This window comes from Hylobates moloch, unplaced genomic scaffold (assembly GCF_009828535.3).
Source record: "Hylobates moloch isolate HMO894 unplaced genomic scaffold, HMol_V3 SCAFFOLD_9, whole genome shotgun sequence".
Lineage (NCBI taxonomy): Eukaryota > Metazoa > Chordata > Mammalia > Primates > Hylobatidae > Hylobates > Hylobates moloch.
In genome coordinates, this window is record NW_026652284.1 from 54,012,847 (window position 1) to 54,033,169 (window position 20,323).

General features: G+C 37.7%; 1 protein-coding gene and 1 pseudogene across 13 annotated transcripts in view; one reads left to right on the top strand and one right to left on the bottom strand.

Annotated features, from left to right (window-relative positions):
- STAU2 (staufen double-stranded RNA binding protein 2) overlaps positions 1–20,323 on the bottom strand; it is a 337,228-nt gene that overhangs the window by 230,011 nt on the left and 86,894 nt on the right. The window lies entirely within an intron of this gene.
- Positions 735–1,622, top strand: LOC116813326 (homeobox protein VENTX-like; annotated as a pseudogene).

The following is a 20,323-nucleotide window of genomic DNA, read 5'->3' on the forward strand; positions in this document are numbered from 1 at the left end:
CATTTAAATTTTTTTAAGTATAAATTATGACCCATTAACAGGTCATGAAATAAATTTAATAAACCACAACTATAATTTTTAATAAAACAAAATAGAAAACATTAGAGTATAATACAGATGTTATGGGTATCATAAATCTTTTGTTTTAGTGATATAGGTAAAAATGTATATGTGTGTGCATGTAGGTATGTATTTATATACTAGGTCACATTATTTTTAAAAATTCCTTAGCAAAGGTCAGAGTCAAAAATGTTTTAAAAGTCACTCATCTATATCAAACCAAAGAAAGTTCTCTTTAATATTCCTGACAAATGATAACCCCCATCTCTAACTAAACACTATTTAAGGTAGAATATTTGCTACTTATACATCAGACGGTAATACATATTAGGAAATTTTTAATGTGGAACCAACATTTCTCTGTTGACTTTTGATCTACAACTCACAAAAAGGGCGGGTTTTTTTCCTTCTAAAGAAAAATACTGTGCAATCCTATTTCTTTTTTTCCATCAAATTAGTGAACAGAAGTTCTTACATCTAGAAATCAAAAGTTCCAAAAGAAAGTTTCCTTTTCAGTGCCCTAAAAATAAAGGGCAATAATAGAAGAACAGAAAAATATATATGTAAGGACTCTAAATGGAAGAACAGAAGCAATGCCAAGCAAAAATGTCAAATCAATAAAGGAACATTTTTGAGGAAATGATATAAATATTGGATCCTGCCCCTGGCCAGCCCTGCCCGGCCATGCGTCCCTCCTCCTCCTCACCTTGTGGCCGGCAGCAGCCCTCTAGCTTTGGCTCCATGGACTGGCTCTCCCAAAGCAGTTGCTCAGGGCCGACCCACACCCCCAGGCCTGCCGAGCTCTCCCTGGCCCGGGCCAGGCATCCGGCCCCGAGGAGCCCCCTCAGGCCGTCAGCATCAAGGAGGCTAGGTCCTCAAATCTGCCTCTGCCAGAGAGCCACGGCTGGGTTGAGTAAAGGGCTAAACGCCTGGTGGGCCCCCCTACGTCCACACAGCCTTCACCACGGAGCAGGTCTGTGGCTTGGAGGGCATCTTCCGGCACCACCAGTACCTGGGCCCTCTGGAGTGGAAGAGGCTGGCCAGGGAAATGCAGCTGTCGGAGGTCCAGATAAAAACCTGGTTTCAAAATCGCCAGATGAACCATGAATGGCAAATGCAGGACTCCCAGCTGAACAGCCCCTTCTCGGGGTCACTGCACGCACCCCTGGCTTTCCACTCACCGTCTTCTGGCCTTGCCAATGGCCTGCAACTGCTGTGACCTTGGGCACCCCTGCCTGGGCCCCAGGCTCTGATGCTGTCCCCTGGCTCCTTCTGGGGTCTCTGCCAAGTGGAACAAGAGGCCCTGGCATCTGAGTGGGCCTCCTGCTGCGGGCAGCCTCTGGCGTACCACCCCCCAAAGCCCAGGAAGTGGCATGCATACGCTGGGACCAGCCCTGTCCACGGGGCCCTGGGGCCTGGTGTGCTCTGCTGGACACAGGATGCATTTTGAGGAAATGCCTCTGACTCCAGGCCTCCCATACAGGTCTGTGCAGATCGCACGTGGCACCTACCCAGAGGACTCAGCTGTTCTGTTTACATCGTGGAGGCACCTCTCACCCTGACCCACGCAAAGGTTCTGAAGATTTCTGGAGAATATATTAAAGCCACCTCTTCACCAAAAGTTACCAAAAGGGTCGGTTTAGGAAGTAAATGAAGGGTCAGTGTACAGAGTCAAACGCAGAAGTGGGCTTGTTATGGGGAGGGCTTTCAGCATATGATAAAAGGGTAATTTGTTTTTTAAAAAGTGTTGGAAAAACTGGTTTTCCAGTTGGAAAAAGTAAAGGTTGTAAGCTTTGTGTGTAAAAAAGAAAACCATGAAGGATTGGAAGGTGAAAAAAGAAATTATATAAATAAAATTATCAAACTCAGGCAGATAATTTCATAGAAGTATGCATTACTTACTAGCAAATCTTCTCATTTTGGAAAATGTTTCACTTTTTAATTTTTTTAGACACACAAAGAAGAAAAACTTCCACATTCAAAAGAAAGACTAAATCATGCACACATGAACCCTTTCTGTTTCCTTTAACATACAAGAAAGTGATTTCATGAAATTTATTAAAACTGTTATTTCTGGCCAGGCACGGTGGCTCACGCCTGTAATCCCAGCACATTGGGAGGCCAAGGCACGCAGATCACGAGATCAGGAGTTCAAGACCAGCCTGGCCAACATAGTGAAACCCCATCTCTACTAAAAATACAAAAAAAAAATTAGCTGGGCGTGCTGGCGGGCAGGTGCCTGTGATCCCAGCTATTCGGGAGGCTGACGCAGGAGAATCGCTTGAACCGGGGAGGTGGAAGTTGCAGCGAGCGGAGATCGTGCCATTGCACTCCAGCCTAGGTGACAGAGCAAGACTCTGTCCCAAAACAAAACAAAACAAAACTACTGTTATTTCTGTCCAATTCCAAGCAACCAAAATACTTCATGTCATTAAATATGTATATGTAACACACATACACATACATATATACATATAGATATTGACCAAACCTGTATTCAACTATCTGGCCACTTCATTCTACTCAAAAGACAGATCCTTAGCAAAATGTATGAGAGAAAAAAATAAATTCTGAAGTAAAAAAATTCACCAACTAGATAAAACTCGATGTATTCCACACTTAAGGGGACATCTTAGGGCCTAATTAAAGCCCTGCTACTCTTACTTTGTCCCAAATTCAAACTATAATATCAGTTTTCAGGATAATAGCAATTGAAAAGCATCAAAGAAAGGAGCAAGCAATATGCAAAGGTGCACTGACAAAAACAAGAAATAAAATGACAATCTGACTGACAACAATGATTTGGAAAGTAACTAAAAGCACACTTGGGTACACTAGAAACAGATGTCTAGGATTATCTGGTATAAGGACAAACCATGTATATATCTCATGAGGCTTGTAATACTTATTGTTTATAAGGTTGACAATGAGTCAACAGGAAGGATTCTTTATGCTAAGAATTGTGGCATTTTCTATTTAAGGATATAAAAAATATATGCCATAACTTTTAGAAATATTTCTATCCAAAATTACTGAACTAAGTAAAGTTTTAGGTTCCAAAAAAAAGTGAACCCTCAGCAATGTGGGGAAGCTAGCTGTCCAGAACAATTGCCCCTAAGGAGTGTGGCTAACTGTAATTCTTACCTTCTTCTTTACTTCTTTCAAAAGTTCTATGACTATTCAAACCATCTCATAATCTTTGATGTTAATATAGGGTAATGTGTTTTGGGTTGTGGGGACCAGTATTTAAATGACTGGACATAGAATTACCTGGGGAAGTTTTAAAAAACACTGGGGTTCAAGCCCTACAACCAGAAATTCTGATTTAATTAGCCGAGATAGAGCCTGGGCATCAGAATTTTTAAAGCTGCCCAGGAAAGCCTGATGTTCGGTTAGTGTTAGGAACCACTTAGGTAAACAGTTTTCTTCATGACACCTTTAGGAATCTTCAAGAGAGATACAGTATGCAGCATTTCCAAAATTTGTCTTCAAATCCCTTTTACCATGGAACATCTTATAACACTGACTTAGGTACTCTTCATCTGAAAATCAAGGTAAATATTAAGTTTAGAATCAAGTTGTATAGCTTTTCAAACTTTGTAAAAGTTCCAATGTGGTTAGGAAGAGGCAAGGGGTGGGAAAAAATAAGAGGATGACTTACTTTTATCGCTACCACATTTTTTATATTACAAAAATTCCAAATGAAATATTTTAACTTAAAATTTCATAGTTTATTTTAATCATGCTTATATTAAGCCTGTGACTCAAAAGCATTTACTGTTGTGAAAGCTAATTCCAAAGATAAAACCGTGCTGCCCTCTAATGGTTCAAGATAAATATTTTTACCTATACATACTAGTAAGGTGATAAATACAATTTTATTATTTTATAAATGGGAGGATTACATTATATACCAGAAAAGAAAAATAAGATTTCAATTTTTGGTATAACTGAGCCCAAAAAATTAACTATGACTGCTATGTTCAAGCTCAAGATCCTTTTAACTGTCCAGGCACACTGGCTGACCACTGTAATCCCAACACTTTGGGAGGCCAAGGCGGGAGGATTGTTTGAGCCCAGGAGTTTGAGAACAGCCTGAGCAACATAGTGAGACCCCATCTCTGCAAAAAATAAAAAATTAGCCAGACATCATGGTGTCCCAACTACTAGAGAGACTGAGGTGGAAGGATCACTTGAGCCCAGAAGGTCATGGCTGCACTGAGCCATGATCGTGCCACTGTACTCCAGCCTAGATGACACAACAAGATTGTCTCAAAAAAAAAAAAAAAAAAAGAACTCTTTTAATTATCAAGCCATTTCTTAAACCACCATATTTGCCTATGCATGTGTAAATCAGGATAAAAATGTGCACCTCCTCTGCATTCTGCAATAGCCATCTCTAACTTAGCTTCTTTTTGAAATAAATCTATGGCAGTAGTGTTCAAACTTGAATGCTCGTACCCTACAACAAAAATTTAGAAAGTTATACATATTCTTGCATATTTCTTCTTACAGCTAAAGTTTTAATTCACATTTTTAAAATTTCATTAAGTACTTGCAAAGGATGTAGTTTCTAATTTACTGTAAATATTTACATTTTAAAATAAAATTATGTCACTCTTTTAAGTGTATCCAAAGAAACTGAACTATCATAGCAAGCTGACATCCACCTTTATCTACTTAAAAAATACATAAATTCTGTTAAATACAATTGAAATTTTACACCAGTTGTATCTTGTTTAACTTGCATTTTACTGCACTCTCTCCAAATAATTTCATCCTAATTTCATATTTTATAACTAAATGTCTTTTATTCCTCATTCTACCTTAATTCTATGCAACAAAAATAGATATATTAATTAAAACTATAGAAGTTTGTATTTCCATGTAAGTTTAAAAATATTTTGTGCAATGAGCCATTATTGCAATTATTAGCAGATAGTGAAACAAATATTATAATTTTAATACATAATTTTTTTTTTTTTTGAGACAGAGTCTCTCTCTGTCGCCCAGGGTGGAGTGCAGTGGCGTGATCTTGGCTCACTGCAAGCTCTGCCTCCCGGGTTCACGCCATTCTCCTGCCTCAGCCTCCCAAGTAGCTGGGACTACAGGTGCCTGCCACCACGCCCGGCTAATTTTTTGTATTTTTAGTAGAGACGGGGTTTCACCATGTTAGCCAGGATGGTCTCAATCTCCTGACCTCATGATTCGCCCGCCTTGGCCTCCCAACGTGCTGACATTACAGGCGTGAGCCACCGCGCCGGGCTAATTTTTTTTGTATTTTTAGTAGAGATGGGGTTTCACCATGTTAGCCAGGATGGTCTCAATCTCCTGACCTTGTGATCCGCCCGCCTCGGCGTCCCGAAGTGCTGGGATTACAGCCATGAGTCACCGCGCCAGGCCACATAATTTTTAAACAAAAAGTAAAATATTAACGGACATGAAATTCACTGACATTTATAGAGCTTTTTTTCTTTATATTGATGTATCTAAGAAAGAATATTTCTTACCGCTAAAATGAGATAGGTTCTCAATTCTACTCTTATTTCACTTATTTCAGGTATAATCACTAAGAAATGTAATTCATATTAAAAACTAAATCACTCTGAGCTTTCTTATAACAAGGTCACTCAATTTTTTCTATGCCAAAACACACACTGTGATCTACCATCAGAAATTATTTTTAATGATGTGGCAATTGATGTTAGGTCCTCTTACAATTTGCTGAAAGCAAGTAACTAGAAACTACCTGACTTACAAAGGATGCATTACACATTTGCTACAATTATTCAGATTCTCCATTTCTGGGAAATATTCCAAAACAGTATTACTATGACTTATCGAATGATTATGAATTATACCTGCTATTGTTTCCCTTAGCAGTTTAATTTTATATACTCCAAAAGGGTAGAAAATATCAAAATATTGTTAATTTCAATATCCTTTTGCTGAAATAACATTTGTTTTATAAAATGCTTTCATCTTATCATACACTTCAAATATATTTTACCCAAATGGTAGAGCTGCAAACAGCTCATTTAATTTATGGTAAACACCCACTGTCAACCAAATGCCAAATCAAAATCTGCCTTTATTTCTCAACTCAAATACATTTCAGGCTTAAACGAAAAAGATTTTAAATTTGTCTCATAAAACAAGGCCCAAATATACACTACATACAAGAGACACCAAAAACAGAGAAAGGCTAAAAAGTTGTACTAGCTTAATGAAAACGGAAAGCAGTGATTGTTATGCTGATACCAGACAAAGCAGAGTTCAAACAAAAAGGTGTTAATGGCGAACACTAGGTATTAATGCTAAAACCTGCAATTCTTCAGTGATATATAACAGTTATGAATACCTATGCACCAAATAATGCAGCAGCCACCTGAAGCCAAAAACTACAGGAGATGCAAGGAGATATAAACAGAAGCACACAAATACTAAGAGATTTTAACACATCACTCTCAGTACAACACAGATCAAGTGGACAAAAAAACATATAAAAGACCAAAGCAACAAAATCTTACAGAAGATGTTATGCTGTATGGGCCCTTCTACTTGAAAAATAAACCTTTTATTAAGTAATTTGTACATGAAAGGGAAAATACAAACTAGAAAATCAATACTGAAAGAATAACAAAAATATTACATAGCAGAAACTATAGTAAACATGTAAAACAATGGTCGAAGGAGAATTCATAACCTTCAACAGTTACAGCAATAAAAGTATTCAAATAGATGAATTAAATTCAACATAAATTTTTAGAAGGTATATATTATTACTAATTTCATATTAGATTTTATTTGCTCATTTTTTTCTTCTATATTTATATTGGTATTAGACTGCAACTTCCTTTTCTGTACTGTCTTTACCAGGTTTAGGTGTCAATGACAACTTTATTTTCTAAAAAGAATTCAGAGGCCGGGTACAGTGGTTCATGCCTGTAATCCCAGCACTTTGGGAGGCCGAGGTAGGCAGATCACCTGAGGTCAGGAGTTCGACACCAGCCAGGCCAAAATGGTGAAACCTTGTCTCTACTAAAAATACAAAAATTAGCTGGGTGTGGTGGCACACACCTGTAATCCCAGCTACTAGGGAAGCTGAGGCACAAGGATCACTTGAACCCAGGAGGCAGAGGTTGCAGTGAACCAAGATTGTGCCACTGCACTCCAGCCTGGCAACAGAGCAAGACTCCGTTAAAAAAAAAAAAAAAAATTATTTAAAAGGCACAATAGTCACACTCAGTAACATGGGGTTTTAAGAACTATCTTGGGGGAACGGGCACGGTGGCTCACACCTGTAATCCCAGCACTCTGGGAGGCTGAGGTGGGCGAATCACCTGAGGTCAGGAGCTTGAGAACAGCCTGACCAACATGGTGAAACCCCATCTCTACTAAAAAAAAATAAAATAAATTAGCCGGGCGTGGTGGCCCATGCCTCTAGTCCCAGCTACTTGGGAGGTGAGGCATGAGAATCTCTTGAACCCAGGTAGGGGAAGTTGCTGTGAGCGAAGATCGTGCTACCTGCATTCCAGCCTGGGTGACAGAGCAAGACTCCATCTCAATTTAAAAAAAAAATTATCTTGGGAAGTTCACCACCATTTATCACAATGTTTCTATGAGAAAATACATTATAAATTTCCAGTAATCAACATAAAAACAAAGTTTGGAACAAGGCCTATTTGATGATCACCCAAAATCTTACCCAGAATTTATTAGACACAATATTACATTTCCAAGAAATTATGTTATTGCAGAAACTTCTATAAACATGTAACATAAACCCTCATTAATAGTCAAAGCAAATTTGTTTTAAAAACCATACTTATGCCGGGCATAGTGGCTCATGCCTGTAATCCCAGCACTTTGAGAGCCCGAGGCGGGTGAATCACGAGGCCAGGAGTTCAAGACCAGCCTGGCCAACATGGTGAAACTCTGTCTTCACTAAAAATACAAAAATTAGCTGGGCATGGTGGCACGTGCCTGTAGTCTCAGCTACTCCGGAGGCTGAGGCAGAAGAATTGCTTGAACCTGGGAGGTGGAGGCTGCAGTGAGCCAAGATCAAGCCACTGTACTCCAGCCTGGGCGACAGAGAGAAACTCCGTCTCAAAAAAAACAAAAAACAAAAAAAAAAAAAAAAAAAACAATATAATTAAATTCTTTAAACAAGGACACTAAAATCCACAAAACTTCACTTGAAAACATATTAAACAAATGATTAATTATTTAGGTTTTAGGGTACATGTGCACAAGTTTTTCAGAATTTTTAGAGCAATGACTGGCAACCTATATAAACCTTTCAGAATTCTGAATACTGAAAGCCTACGTATTTATATGTCACATGACATATTAAAAAGAGCTTCATGGCCTCGCTTGGTGGCTCACACCTGTAATCCCAGCACTTTGGGAGGCTGAGGCGGGCAGATCACCTGAGGTCGGGAGCTCGAGACCAGCCTGACCAACATGGAGAAAATCTGTCTCTACTAAAAATACAAAATTAGCCTGGCATGGTGGCACATGCCTGTTGTCCCAGCTACTCAGGAGGCTGAGGCAGGAGAATTGCTGGAACCTGGGAGGCGGAGGTTGCAGTGAGCTGAGATCGCGCCATTGCACTCCAGCCTGGGCAACAAGAGCGAAACTCTGTCTCAAAAAAAGAAGAGCTTCATAATTTAAACTGTCATTGTACCCAGATTTTTTTTAAACACAAGTAAATAAGCATTGCTAAGCAAAATTTTGCTCAATTGAACAAAAAAATAAAGATATTGGTGAAAGAGCATTGCTTCAAACACAAAATAAACCAAGTATTTTTTCAGAGCTTCAGCAATAGATTAATAAAACTAGCCTCAAATAAAAGAATAGAGAATGCCATTTATTTCTCCCATTCTAGACAAAAGTTGTTAAAATTTTTAAATAACTTTAGGACTAGAAAGATAGACCCCTTGTTGTAAAAACATTATGAATTCAGTATTAATCAGATTTAAGTCATGGCTGTATTTTCCTAAATAATCACAACAAACTTGAGGGGAGAAAAATTATAGTAATTATCTTTTTGTTGCCACTTTGTTTATATTCACTTTTGTAGAGCATAATGCTTAAACTTTTAGCATAAAGAACTCAAAAAGGATTTCAATAGCATTAAAAAAAAGTGACCAAATGAAAATCAGACTAAAGTCAACCCAAAATTATAGAGACATTTTTTAATTTAAGAATTGGCTCTGTTTACTTATGCTTTTGTTTTTGTCTAAAGGGGATATAAAAAATGTTAAACTTGTGTGACATATCCTGTAATCCCAGCACTTTGGGAGGCTGAGGTGGGCGGATCATGAGGTCAGGAGTTCAAGACCAGCCTGACCAACATGGTGAAACCCTGTCTCTACTAAAAACACAAAAATTAGCTGGGCACGGTGGCGCACGCCTGTAATCCCAGCTACTCAGGAGGCTGAGGCAGGAGAATCGCTCGAACTCAGAGGCAAAGGTTGCAGTAAGCTGAGATCATGTCATTGCACTCTAGCCTGGGCGACAGAGCGAGACACTGGCTCAGGGGAAAAAAGAATGTATTTAACAAAGACACAGATATTTTAAACAGTCTCTAACCCAAAATTAAGTGGTGATCCCTGGGCCTGCGTGGCTGCCTCTAAAAGCAGAACAAAGGAGCATGGAGTCCTCAAGTTCTATCATGGTAAATGTATTACCAAGTTACTAGTACTTGAATACTAACTCTGTGGCAAGAAAACAGACCAGATATTCCTTGGGAATGAACGTTGAGAAAGCTGAAAGACCAGCTTGAATGGCTATCAAGCTAGACAAGGCAGAAGAGGTATGTGTGTAAAATGCTGTATATAATTACACAAAGGCCACAGATTTTCCAAAGCTCATGTTTAAATCCTAACTTAATAACTCCTGATATGCGCAATTTTCTAAGGGAGAAATGATTTTCTGGGTAACAGTGGCAGTATTATTCCAGGGTCAAGTAAATTTTAACATGGGCCAAAAATATCCATATGCAATAGAGAATCAGCCATTCCTCCTATAAAGCATACACCCAGAAATAGTAACAGAATCACAGCCTGATTTAATTTTTTTAATTAAACAGATTATAAAGAAAAATGCTAAACTTTCATGTGTAAGTCTTTGAATGGCCATATATTTTCATTTATCTTAGGTAAATACCATAAACTCTGACAAGGTGCCTGTACCATTTTATATCCCCAGCAGCAATATATGAGACTTCCAATTGCCCCACCATGACACTAGGTGTTGTCAGTCTTTTTAAACTTTAGCTATGGTTTTAATTTGCATTTCTCTGATGACTAATCACTTTGAGCATCTTTTCATGTGTTTATTGGCCATTCTTATCTCTTCTTTATTGTCCATTCAAAAATATTGTCCATTTTTGTCTTATTAATCAGTTGTAGGTATTCCTTTATATATGCTGAAGTCCTCTTTCAAATATATTACAAATGTTTCCTTCTAATATATGTCTTGCTTTTTCATTTTGTAAAAAGTGTCTTTCAAGTACCAGAAGTTTAAATTTTGATGACTTATAATTTCTCAATTTTTTCATGATCCATGTTTAAATATTGATGACATGTAATTTCTCAATTGCTGCATGATCCATGCTTTTTGTGTTCTAACAAATCTTTGTCTATTCCCAAAGTAGCAAAGTATTTTCTTCTGGAAATTTTACTTTAACTTTTACATATAGGTCTATGACCCATTTCTGATTTATTTTTGTCTATGGTGTGAAGTCAAGGTTCAGGTTTTTGTTTTTTTTTTTTGAGATGGAGTTTCGCTCCTGTTGCCAGGCTGGAGTGCAATGGCGCAATCTCAGCTCACTGCAACCTCTGCCTCCCGGGTTCAAGCAATTCTCCTGCCTCAGCCTCCCGAGTAGCTGAGGTTACAGGCATGCGCCACCATGCCAGGCTAATTTAGTATTTTTAGTAGAGACAGGTTTTCTCCATGTTGGTCAGACTGTCCTCGAACTCCTGACCTCAGGTGATCCGCCTGCCTCAGCCTCCCAAAGTGCTGGGATTACAGGCATGAGCCACTGTGCCCAGCCCAGGTTCTTTTTTTTTTCTGTCTGAAAGGCCAATTATTTTACTATTATTTGTTGGAAAGAGTATCCTTTCCCCATTAGCACCTTCACTGGAATTAATTTTGAAAGAATCAAATTGTTCATATATGGATTGATCTATTTCTTGCCTCCATATTCCAGAGATCAGCAAACTTCTGTAAAGGGCCCGATATAAAATATTTTGGGCTTTGCAGGCCATATGATCTATCACATCTATTTGACTCTGCTGTTGTAACACAAAAGCAGACTATAAAAAAGCAAGTACATACAATACATAAGCAAGTAACTGTGGCTGTGTTCCAATGACACTTTACTGACACACACTAAAATTTCAATTTCATCTAAATGTCATGTGTTATAAAATATCATTTTATTTTTGATGTTTTTCCAACCACTTGCAAATATAAAAAACATTACTTAGCTTGCAAGCCATACAAAAACAGGCAAGCCAGATGTGACCCATGGGCTATAGTTTGCCAACTGCTGTTTTATTCTGTTCCACTGATCCATATATCTGTCCCTATGTTAATTTTCTGCTGTCTTGATTATTGTAGCTTTATAAAATCTTGAAGTCAGGTAGTGTGGGCCAGCCAATTTTGTTCTTTCTTTTCAAAATTGTTTTGGCTACTGTAAAAACAATTTGCAGCAGCCAAATTGTTTTTTTGCATCTCCAAATGTCAGCACTACTTTATTAATTTTACCAAAAATTACCTATGATTTTGATTACAACTGCATTGCATCTTCACATCAACTTTGAGAGAAGTGAAATCTTAAATAATAGAGTCTTCTTTAATTTGAGCAGTATTTTATAGCATTCAGTATACAGGTTGTGTACCTATTTTACTAAATTTATCTCTGAATATGTTTTCATGCTATTTAATTCCCCAACTGCTCATTACTATTTAGCAGAAATACCACTGATTTTTGTATACTAAACTTACAACTTCTGGCCTTACTAAATTCACTTATTCAGTAGCTTTTCAGTAGTTTTGATTTATTATTTTCTACATACAGAATCATGGTGTCTATGAAGATAGTTTTATATCTCCTATTCCAATATTCCCCCATCTGTTTCTTCTTATTGTTGCACTTGATAGAACTCAAGTATAATGTGGGGTTCTTTGCTGTTTTTTTGAGGCGGGGTCTCACTGTGTTGCCTAGGCTGGAATTCAGTGGCGATCACAGCTCACTGAAGCCTTGACTTTCCAGGCCCAGACAATCCTCCCACCTCAGCCTCCCAAGTAGCTGGGACTAGAGGCACATGCCAACAGAGATGGGGTTTGGTCATGTTGCCCAGGCTGGCCTTAAACTCCTAAGCTCAAGCAATCTGCCAGCCTCGATCTCCCAAAGTGCTGGGATTACAGGCGTGAGCCACCGTACCAGTCCTCAAGTATAATGTTGAACAGAAGTGATAACAGTGTGTATTACTGCCTTGTTCCTGATCTTAAAGTATTCAGTCTTTCACTATAAAGCATAATGTTATCTGGAGGTTGTTTGAAGAAGCCCTTTATCAGATTAAGAAAGTTCTCTTCCATTCCTAGTTTGCTGAGTCTATATCATTAGTGAGCGCTGTATTCTGTCAAATGCTTTTTCTGCACCTAATGAGATACTCATATGGTTGTTCTCCTTTATTCTATTAATTGGGTTAATTACTTTGATTACTGAATACTAAATTCATCTTGCTTTCCTAGAATAAACTTCATTTAATCATAATGTTATTTAAATTTGGCTGAATTTAATTTGCTAATATTTTGTTAAGAATTTTTATCTGGCTGGGCATGGTGGCTCATGCCTGTAATCCCAGCACTTTGGGAGGACGAGGCAGGCAGATCACTTGAGGTCTGCAGATCAAGACCAGCCTGGGCAACATGTTGAAACCCTGTCTCTACCAAAAATGCAAAAAATTAGCCAGGTGTGGTGGCACACGCCTGTAGTCCCAGCTACTCAGGAGATTGAGGCATGAGAATCACTTGAACCTGGGAAGCGAAGGTTGCAGTGAGCCAAGATCAGGCCACTATACTCCAGCCTGGGCAACAGAGCAAGACTGTCTCAAAAAATAATAATAATAATTTTCGTATCTGTGACCATGGGGGATACTGATCTTAAGTTCACTCTTCCTCATCCTTGCTTTAGTAACTTGTTCCAATTTTCTTCTCTGGTTTATGAGAGTTTTAAAAAGACATTTTTAATGCGTCTTTGTTATGGGTTTAGGTTAATTTCTCCCAAATAAAAAAAATCCTAATTTAACATTAATGTTAATAATTTATTTTTAACAAAATATTTAAAAAGTTATCTTGCTACCTATCTTTCAGTTCTACATCTATTCTATAAAGTGATATCTACATGAAGTAGAATCAGTTTAAGAGTTCTGACACACATTCCATGTGTAAAGCATATGAGAAAAGAGAAAAGAATATATTCCCCAAACCAACGGGTGTAGTATACAAAAGGCAAAGTTCTATATCTATTGAAACAAATTGGGCTTTTCACCACTTTATGCTTATTTCACTTATCCAAGAGAATTTAATGTTGTACACTTGGATGATTTTTTCCTATTAGGTTGAACATATGAAACCGACATATTTGTAGGTCAAAGAAACGTCAAATATTGGCAGTTTCATATGGTTTAACCTCTAATTTAATGGCCTTGGAATAGTAACCAAAGTGAGCTCACCCAGTCTGTATGTTGTTTGATGAGTATACAAGCACCATCTGGTGGCAGAAACCAAAACTGTAGGTTTGTAACTCTTCGTATCACTGCTGGTACAAATATAGTCATCCCTAGGTTATCTTATCTGTGGGGAATTGTTTCCAGGACCTTCACCCCTACCCCCTACAGATAACCAAAATCCATGGCTCATCAAGTCCCTGATATAAAATGCTCAAGTCCCTGACATAAAATATTAATATTTTAATATTTGCATATAACCTATGCACATCCTCCCATATACTTTAAATCATCTCTAGATTACTTATAATATCTAATATAACGTAAATGCTATGAAAATAGTAGTTACACTGCATTGTTTAGGAAATAATGACAAGAAAAAAAAGTCTGTACATGTTCAATACAGATGCAACCACCCTTTTTTTCCTGAATATTTTCAATCCACAATTGGCTAGATCCATGAATGCTGAGCCCATGGATACAGAACCCAGGGATACGAGGGGCCAACTGAATATTCAACATCAACTGTTGTACTTTCCAATATGCTTTTTAAGAGGGCGTTATAAATGAGTGAAAAATCTTATATTCAAAGTTTGAACAACCTCAGAATAAATAGCACACCAACATCACAATACTTAGCAACAAATCATCAGCCTATATAACATAAACTGAAATATAATATACAAGCCGTTTTCATAAATCAGAATCTTGGCTATTATTAGTTTTACTGATAATTAACATAATGCAATAGTCAATTTGGATGCTTCAAAAAACGTCTTTCGCCCTATCAAATTTCCACTGATAGCCATCACTATCTGTAAAATTATTTCCATGTCTCACAGATTTATTTCACAGGGGTACAAGGAAAAACCAAGAAGCCTTAAGCCTTAAGTAAGTGTCTAACTCTGGCCATAGAAACAAGTAACTTTCAGGCAAAACAGTCCAAATTGTTTTCTTGTTGTTTAACTTGCTATGACTCAACATATGTTAAAAGAAAATAACTTGACCAACTTAGCTATAACAGATTGGGCCAAGAACTGGATACATTAGCAAAAGGTAACCTTGACACAAAATATACTAAACACATCTAATGAGAATGTATGCCACAAAATTGTTCCAAACTGAGTGTTAACAAATAAACAAACCCTTTGGGGAAGAAAGGATACATCTTCAATGAACAAAGAGCTGATAGGTCACTCAAACTTGGGTTGAATCCTAAACTGCCATTTTCTTAAGACATATTAACAAACCTATTCTGAAAGCTCTAGATGTTATACTACCTCTTGCCACGTCTACTTCCAACAAGTCTTCAAAGTCAAAGATAATCTTTGCTACACTTCATTGTGGCCATAAAGAGTGATAAAATGACTCCTAAATACTTCCTAGGCAATTTAAATGCAACACAGTGCAAATTAAACTCTTCATCTTTCCAAAAACCTGCTCCAACTACTCTTATGGTGAACAGTATTACTAGCCATCCAAATATCTGAAGTTATCCTTAATACCCCAAATGCAATCAAGTCTACCTTCTAAATATCTATCGACACTGTCCCCTCCTCTCCATCTTCACTATTCCAGGCCTGCATCACATTATGCCTGAATTACAACAACATCTTTGTAATTCTTTATCCCTTCAAGTTTCAACCTGTCCAACCTACTTTCCACATACTGCCAAAGCAATATTCCTAAAACATATATCTAATTATTTTATCCCCCAGCTTAAAATCCTTCAATGACTCCCAATCACCTTCAGGATAAAATCCAAACCTCGTGGCGTGGGCACTTCAGGACATTCAAATCAGGGCCCTGCCTAGACTTCACTCTTCTCATTCCAGACTTACCGAACTGTTTCTAAGTCCATGAATGAACTAAACTTCTCAGGATTCCTAGCCTTTGTTCCCAAAATCTGTATTACTTTTCCTTGCCCTCCTCACCTGGCTAAATCCTAGTTAACCTTGAAGATTCAGTTCATCCCTCCTGGAAGGCTTCTTTGGTGCCCCAATCTGGGTGGGGTGCTGAGTTCCTTCCTAATGTTTCCATAGCACCATCGGGGCACATCTATCATTCTGTTCTTTCTTTTGTTTTCCTCTTCTACTAAACTTAAGTCTATTGGACTGCCTGTCTTTCCTCAAAGTCTCTACTCAAATACAACATGTGGCAATGAGTAGGCATGCAATAAATGTCTGCTGAATGAAGATGACCTCACGAAAGACCTTCATTTGCTATTACTATCTCTATTTTGCAAATGAGGAAATTAATGGAGGTTCACAGCCTTGTGCAAGATCACTTAAATAAAAGCATCAGAACTAGGAACTGAACCAAATGTTCTGACTGTAATGGAAATAATTTTCTCTCAAAATCTTTGCTTTTGAGGAACCACTCCATAAAATAACTGCACCCTGCCAAGTAGTTTGGATGGGGCTAACCTGTTTCTCCAGGTTGGACATATAACCCAGGCTTGGATAAAGTAAAGTATGTCCCTACCCCCAACCAAGTTTGAATGATTAATTCCAGGATGGACAGTTTACTCCAAGTGTTTGTGGGGACTTTTCTAATGACTATCAAAAAAAAAAACTGCACCTTCTTCACTACAAGTCTACAGACTATACAGTGTATGAAGTACAGCAAATGGGAATCGGCTTATTTGAAAACAAAGTAGAGGAAAAAAAGAAACAAGAGCTAGAAAGAGAGAAATAGAAAATGAGGAAGAACAACACTAAAGCCCTACATCCAACCATGCCTGTACATCTCCCCAAGAGATATCTCAGTTACATAGGTCAAAAATTCCCATTTGCACATAACCTAGTTTGAATTTTGGCCCTATAGAAATCTGCACCAGCAGACCAAGGGGCCATTTGGTCTGCTGGTCTGCCATTTTGGCCATTTGCTAAGCAATAATATCTTTTTATCTGTGAATATACAAAATTGAAAAACTGTCTAATTTCAGCCATTCTATTTCTCTAATGTACATAATTTTTATAAGAAAGATGGGAGAACAAAAGCACAAAGTGTTCTCCAAGCTTTACCTTGTACTTTGTCAAATGAATTTTTATATGTTTTCTGCTTTATAATATATCTGTTAGTGGAAAGTGCCTCAAATGATAAAGAAAAATACATAACCGGATGTAATTATTGTCAAGCATCTTGGGCATAATAAAAGGAGACAGGTACTTCAGAATCCAAGTTGTATCTACAGAGTTTGCTCATGGATAAATGTTTTTTTCTCCACTCATCATTAAAAAAGAAGAAAAATTCAGTTCTTCTTAGGCCTTTGAATGAGTTCAAGTGGAGAAACTTCATCAGTAGAGGGGGGAAAAACAGCATAGGTAATACCTAATTTTGCTTAATATTACTTTAAGTAGAAAATAAAAGGACCTTTTCAAAAATCCCTCTAAATGATACCTGTTTCTTGGACTTCAACTTTCATTCCTTACCTTAAGAAGCTAATGATTAATCTGGGTTCTGACAAGGAGAAGAGCATCTCCTTGGATCTTTGGCTCCAGAGTCCCTGTAATCCATTCAAGTGTTGTCATCTATAAATTAAGGTCATATGAGAAATCATGGTTGTAACAGCCTACTGAGTAACGGTTAGGTCTGTGCTTCTGTGAGCAGAAAGAGTTTTTCAGTTGAAACATGGCTTGGTAGCTTACTAGTACTTTCCGATATTCTTTTTACCTTTTTGTGATCTGCAGAAAATCATAAAATAAAGACACTCCAAAAAAAGAAAGGTCCACATTATCTATTCATGGAATGGCCTAGGCACACCCTTTATTTATGACTTTGGAGAAATCATAAATAAAATTATTGTACCCCTCACTACAACCATAAGAATTAGATCTTGCAACTAGAAACTGCCAAGAAAGAAAAAATGCCGACATTCTTAACAGAAAATCTAGAAAAGAAAAAAGGAAAATCAAAACCACATGATCCCTGTCTAATTTCACATACTAACTCCTCTCTCCCTTGGTTCACTCTGATCAAGCCACACTGGCCTCTTGAGGCCATGCCAGGCACACTCCTACTGCGGGGAGTACTTGCTATTTCTTGAGCCTGGAATTCTCTCTCTCTCAACATTCACACTGCTTTTTCTCTCTCTTCCTTTGAGGTCTTTATTAAAAGCAACCTTCTCAGTGACTAACCACTTATTGACTGACTACCTCCCCTACAAGAACATGAGCTCCATAAGGACAGGGATTAGTGTCTGACTTTTCATTGCTTTAGCACCAGACTTTTTAAAAGTAATAAATTTAGAAGTAATAAAAGTAGTTTATTTCCATTTAAAAGTAATAAATTCACTAGTCAGAACTGTAGCAAAATTTCAATAAAGGACCACAGATATCAAAATAAAACAAATATAAAGATGTAATACTCTCATAAATCTATTTACTAGAGTGCATTAGCAATAAAATTAGTATACAATAGACTAGGTGTTCCTTACTCAGGTGACTAAAGATAACTACTGTGCTGAAGTGGGCAACTAACTCTATTTATTTACATTGGGGAACCTCAGACTAAACACAAAGGCAATGGGTATATTATACAGAGAAAGAGAAAAAAACAACTACAAGAGAAATGTGTTGTCCCTTGTGCCTCCTATGCGGTGTGAACACCAAGCTGAGGGCTGGGAAGCCTGCCATCGTATGCATCACAATTAGAAGCAGAGATGTTACAGGAGAGAATGAAATATACCAAGGAAGCCAAGAAAAGCTGAGGGTTTAGGCCAGTTAGCAAGGGGAAGATGGTAGATACACTCTGGAAGCATTACCTAAGGGAGAAAAAGACGGACTAGATGCCACCAACTGCAAGTTTCCACACCTCATGGACAAGGCACATGACCACAAAGAAAAGAGGAACTAAAGGACAACATAAGATGCCTCTACAGAGGTGAGGTATATAGATGCCTCTCCCTTTCTAGCATACAGAAAGCTCCCCCAGCCATACCTGAGAGGAAAAGGGAAGGGCAGAAGTCTAACAGAGTGTGCAAATTCTTCTTAGAGAACCTAAACAATAATATTTAAAGGAACTATTTACAATTGAATAGGACTAAGTTTTAAATGGATACAATTAAAGGTAATTTTTCCCCTAGCAAGCAAGAAACCAAAAAGTATCAGTTTATGGACTAAATAAATATTTTCCCTATACATCTAAGTTATGATATCAGTAAATACATAAAACCATAACAAAAGCACCAGCAAATATCTGATCAAATGTAGGAAAGAATTTCTTAGGCATAAAAGAAGTGAGAGAAATAAAGAAAAATCAACATTTTAGACCACATAAAATTTTAAAACTATAGGATATTAAAAACAAATACACAATTAAAAGCCAAATGTTTTAAAGCAGGAAAATTACAACAAACAAAATAGACTGAAGGTTAACATCCTCAACATATAAACATTTGAAAACTGGTGAAGCAATGGAATAAAAATCAGCAAATTAAAATAGACAAATCAAAAAGGATAAATAACAAATATCTAAAAAAAAAAAAACTATTCAGCCTCACTAGTAATCAATAAAATCGAATTTTAAAAACTGCTACTTGATGGCCAGGTACGGTGGCTCATGCCTACAATCCTAACACTTTGACAGGCCGAGAGAGGCGGATTACTTGAGGTCATGAGTTTGAGATCAGCCTTGCTAACATGGTAAAACCCTGTTTCTACTAAAAACACAAAAATTAGCCGGAAATCGCTTGAACCCAGGAGGCGGAGGGTGCAGTGAGCTGAGACCGTGCCATGGCACTCTAGCCTGGGTGACAGAGTGAGACTTCATCTAAAAAAAAAAAAACAAAACACCAAAAAAAAAAACCACCTTTTAACTATCAAAGACAACAAAAACCTTTTTAACTCAGTGTTGTCAGAGTAGAATAAGCATTCTCATATACTGTAAGAAATTAGTACAAACATTAGTGCAATTGGGCAATGCTTTATTCTTTTTTTTTTTTATTATTATACTTTAGGTTTTAGGGTACATGTGCACAATGTGCAGGTTTGCTACATATGTATCCATGTGCCATGTTGATTTCCTGCACCCATTAACTCGTCATTTAGCATTAGGTATATCTCCTAATGCTGTCCCCTTATAGTAATATAAGGAAGAAAATAATCAGTGACATGAACAAAGATTTACATAATGATTATTTACTGCAGCAATCTTAACAAAAAAGGGGGCATGAATGACCTAGATAAAAAAATAGACATACATTTATATACCTTATGAAGCCATATGAAGCATTATGCAGCCATCAAAATTATTTTGTGCCAGGCACAGGGGCTAACACCTGTAATCCCAGCACTTGGGAGGCTGAGGTGGACAGATCACTTAAGGTCAGAAGTTCAAGACCAGCCTGGCCAACATAGTGAAACCCCATCTCTACTAAAATACAAAAATTAGCCAGGCAGGGTGGCAGGTGCCTGTAATCCCAGCTACTCGGGAGGCTGACGCACAAGAATCACTTGAACCCAGGAGGCGGAGGATGCAGTGAGCCAAGATCACACCACTGTACTCCAGCCTGAGTG